General features: G+C 36.7%; 1 pseudogene; it reads right to left on the minus strand.

Moving 5' to 3' along the window:
* Positions 1-3,082: 3,082 nt before the first annotated feature.
* On the minus strand, positions 3,083-3,986 carry LOC108385538 (vasculin pseudogene; annotated as a pseudogene).
* Between the last annotated feature and the right edge of the window lie 943 nt (positions 3,987-4,929).

Here is a 4,929-nt window from a genome sequence, read left to right on the forward strand (position 1 = left end):
ACCCTTTCTTCTTTTCTTTGTCTCAACTTCCAAGAAGCTCAAACTAAATTTAGCTTTTAAGTGAAAAAACTACCTTATCACTATCTCTTGGTACATACATTGCTCCAATCTTACAAATTCTGGTTTTTCTTTTATTTAACACTACATTTCTTATGTTTTGATTTTGTAAGTTGCCCCAAGCACATTCTTACAAAATAGAGAAGAAAAATATAGTGTACTTTTACTCTCATTTGTTTCATTCACCACATTACTTGTAAAAAAAAGAAAAAACCATCTAGAAATCTCAAAAGCATTATGTGCAAGCTTCAAGTATGGGAAGATATGGAGACACTATATAGTTATCTTCTAAAGACATATTCAAACTGTGGTCTTTGGACCAGCAGGTCAGCATCACCCAGATGCTTGTTATAAATGCAGAATCTCAGGCCCCAAACCAGGGGCCTACCCAATTAAAATATGTATTTTTAAAAGCTCCCTAAGTGATTTGTATGCACACTATATTTGAGAAACACTGTTTTAGACCACTGTATGTTGTGAGATGAAAAGAATCAGTGTTAGAAGACACAGGTGGTGAGAATGGCATGAGAGTCCAGCTGGCCAGACTGGGTGGCTCTAAAGGAAAATAATGGCCAGAGCCTGGGGCCAGCTGGGCTTTATACTATCAGGATATTTCAGTTACCTACAGTTCTTTATTCTTCCACATTCTAGGGTCTCTATCACAATCTAAGGCACAAAGTTATGAGTCATATCTTGTAACATTCACAGAAACATATCTATTTCAAAATGAAGGATTTTCCCAATGTTATGAGGGTCATGCATGATAGAATGTACCCCATTACCTATTATATAAGTCCAAATTTCTAATGCAGTCATTAAAAACAGTCCACAGTTTTCATCCCCTACCCAGGCATATATCCCTTGCCATTTCTCTGTTCACCCTGTTCCCCAGGTATAATTAATCTATGCCCTTTTGCTTTGTCTCATACCTTTGTTCTCTGAGTCCTTTTGTCTCAAATTTACTTACATACTTTCACCCTTAAAATGTTTTTAATGATTTAACTACTTAACCCACAGATTATTAAGCATTTTTAATTGTTTAAAAGTTTAGTTATGTGTGACAAATGGACTACTCTTCCCACCATAAAAAAAAAGAGAAAACTGGACAAAATATATTAAAAAATGATCTTCAGACATTGGACAACAAACAACTGAGGACTGTGATTACAAAGAGGAAAGAAATGAGGTTAGTCATGACTTTCTACCTGGAAGTATATATCAATGTTGGCCCAGAGATTTAGAACTCAAGAAGAGCACAGAGCTCTTGCTGAGTTAAGGTGACAGGGATGGGGAGGCTGGGTGATTAAAGTTTATTGGGCAGAGTATACAGAAGTGAGCTATGGTGAGAAAGTGACCCAGAAAACTGGAAAGGGAGTTTCTTGCTTACAACTTCCTGGTATTGGTTCACAACATGTATGCACACACAGCCTGTTATTTAGCCAAGACTCAAGCTGTACATGCATAAGTGTTAAGAACAAATACCAGGGAATTGTAAACAAAAAAAACTACCAGAGCTTGCACAGAGCTAGGAAAAGTTTGTATTTCTACCAGATAGAGTGGACAGACATCATGGAACATGCAAAAAACCTCAGTTGACATCCAAAAAGGCCACATTTTAGGAGTGAGACTAAGCTCACCCTAGAATAAAGAGACAGACTCTACACCCACCCATACTAATGAAGCTTAAGAAAAAGCCTCAAAAGTTTGTCTCAAGCTTTATTTCTTTATATATAATACCTCCCTAATGATCTCATCCAATCTTGTGAATTTAAATACCCTCTACATACTGCTGATACCATAAATTTGTGTCTCCAGACATGACCTCCAACCCAAGTCCAAGACTCACATATCATCCACACTTGGATCACAAATGTAGTAGAACTTTAAATCCCACCCTAATATAAAGAAAACTTCTCCCTCAGTATTTCCCATTTGAATTAATGGCACCAACATTCATGCAACATGAAAGTATTTCAGACAAACTCTTTGATCAACATAAATTTCTATAACTGACACCAGAAACATCAGAAAGTGTAAATAATCTCCTGTATTGATTAAAGAAATTTAACTTATAATTTAAAACTTTCCTACAAAGAAATTGTCAGGCCCAGATATCTTTAGTGCATATTACTATTGCTATAGACTAAATTACCCTTAACTCAGTGTAAACAACAACCTTTTCATTATGTTCATGTATTCAGAATTCACAGTGGGTACAGTGGGGATAATTTATGTCTGTCCCATAATGTCTCAGTTAGAAAGACTCAAATGGGTATGACTTGAAAGGCTGAGGGCTGGAATTATCTGCAGCTTCCTTCACCCACATTTCTGGTACCGAGGCTGGAATGTCGCAAAGGCTGGGCACAACTGAGGCTGTCAACTGACATGTCTATATGTCATTTTTCTATATGGCTTGAGTTCTCACAGCATGGTGGGTGAGTTCTGAGAAGTAGCCACAATAGAGGGAATCTTCCAAAAGAATCCAGTGGAAGCTGCATGGCCTTTCCTGGCCTACCCTCCAAAGTTGCATGGCATCACTTCTGCCGCATTCTACTGGTGACACCTAAGTCCCAAAGACTAGACCACATTTAGTAGACAGGGAGACATACCCTTCCCTTCAGTGGAGAACAATTGATGGGCTTGTTTAAAAACCCTGAGCTTCACTAGTGCGTTTCATCAAGTATTTAAAGAATTTTTTTTTCAAAACATTACACAACTTTTTTATTATTAAATCTCATTTGTTACATCGTCACATTGCTAGTCGGAGAAAATGCTGCAGTGATGAAGAAATTCAATGTTGGATCAACCAAAGTCCTCATTCCTACAACATTCATTTACAAAGAAATAATGTTCAACACAGCCCAACACAACCTTCTTGGTTTTCTTCATATTGAAGTCCCACAAAATAATCACCTTCTAATGGGGTATTTTAGTACATAAATTATAGTTCTTCATTTTTACAATTCACCCCAAACTGTATGAGAAATGTACCACACTAAAATTTCTAAAGCTGTTAGGACATCCTTCATACATCGTCATCCTCTGATGTGTCGCTGCTACTTGTCTCTGTGTCATCACATCATTCTCAATTGTGGGTTTTAAAAGTGCTGCTTTTCCAGGGTCCAAACTTGAAGTCACAGATCAAGCTGTTTTTCAAAATACCATTTTTCCTCAGACCATTCTTCTGTAACTATTCACAAATAACTTGGAATTCTCTCATTTCATCCTCAGTTAAAGGAGCACAAGTTTCATCATTTTCACTGTCTTCTTGCCAGCCCACCTCCCTTAACAGTCTGTGTTCTGCCTCAAGTGAACCTGAAAGAACATCAGTTTGTGGCAAGGTTGAAGACCAAATAATCTGTTGGGAAATCACTGAAGCATTACCACCCTCTTGCATAATTTCGTTTTCGTCATCGTGGTGAGTACTATTGCTGTTATGCAAATTAAATGAGTCATCACCCTTCCCTGAGCCAGCATGGCTTTCATCTTCACGTTCTTCTACTCTGTCCCTTTTCAGTGCTTTCAAAAGCTCACTCTTCTTATCAGTGCGCATACGTGTCACTTTGGTTAGGCGAGGCTGCTGATTAATTTGTCAACAGGTGAAGAGCAATTTGAGCAATTACACTCTTTCACTGAAGTTGTTGATAGACTAAAATTCTTGAAAGTTGATTTAAAAGCATTAAAGTTGCCAACACCATATGTAGACTCATGAGGGAAAGAAGTCCCTACTTTATTTTCTTTAGTTTGGCTTTTCCATTGTGTAGGTTTTATAGGTGGAGCAGCAAGTTTTGGGACCAGGCCTTTATAAACACTTGGACCACTCCCATTCTTAACTGGCTATGATTGAAGATGTCCACTACTGGGAATCCAGATAGCTGTAAGTCTTTTGTATTACCTTTCTTAATAATCAGCATTCTTGGAGCTCTAGATTTAGGATTCAGAGGATATTCCCATACACCATACATCTGCAGCTAAAGATTTATTCTTATTTGGTTCTCTTCCATATTCAGGATTTAAAGAAGGATTCCAGGTCTAGGACCGTAATAGCTGTAACCCACCACCCTGGAAGTAAAGGTGGGGTATAAAAGTATAGTAACAACAGCAGCAGCAACTTTTATCATACACTATGCATCCAGCACATTTTTAAGTGATTTTTACTTGTATTACTCACTGAACTCTCACAACAGTAGAGCATATTACTACCATTCCTGGTTTGTTTATATTATAAAAATTCAATTTTATATTATAAAAATTCCATTTTATAATAAATAGCAAGTGGCAAAAATGGACCACCAAACTGGAAGGCATAGCCATTCCTGGTTATTCAATTACAAGACATAAGAGTCTTTTGTTCCAGGTTATTCAATTACAAGACCTAAGAATTTCTTGTTCTTCTCTTTCCCTCACCACTTCCCTGCTCTAAATTCAATCTATCAAATTTGTCCTGTCATCCAGTCTACCATCAAACCATATCCAAAACAGCTATTCAATTCAAGCCATCACTTTCTCCTCCAAATATTTAAAGAATTTTTAAAAATATTATATAAACTCTCTACAAACATAGAGAAACATTTCCCAACTCTTTTTATGAGGCTGACATTACTGATACAAAATCCAGACAAAGACATTGTAAGAAAATAAAACTTCAGACCAATAGCCACCATGAGCATAGATTCAAACATTCTTCACAACATACTAATATGTAGAAAGAAGAATCCATTATGATCAACCACATAAACTTTATCCCAATAAGGCAGAGTTGAATTAACATTTGAATATAAATCAATGTAATTCATTACAGTAACAGGGTTATAGAGAAAAAAGTGTTATAATTATCTCAACAGAAGCAGAAAAGAATTTGATTAAATCCAA

Source organism: Manis javanica, chromosome 8, assembly GCF_040802235.1.
Source record: "Manis javanica isolate MJ-LG chromosome 8, MJ_LKY, whole genome shotgun sequence".
Classification (NCBI taxonomy): Eukaryota; Metazoa; Chordata; class Mammalia; order Pholidota; family Manidae; genus Manis; species Manis javanica.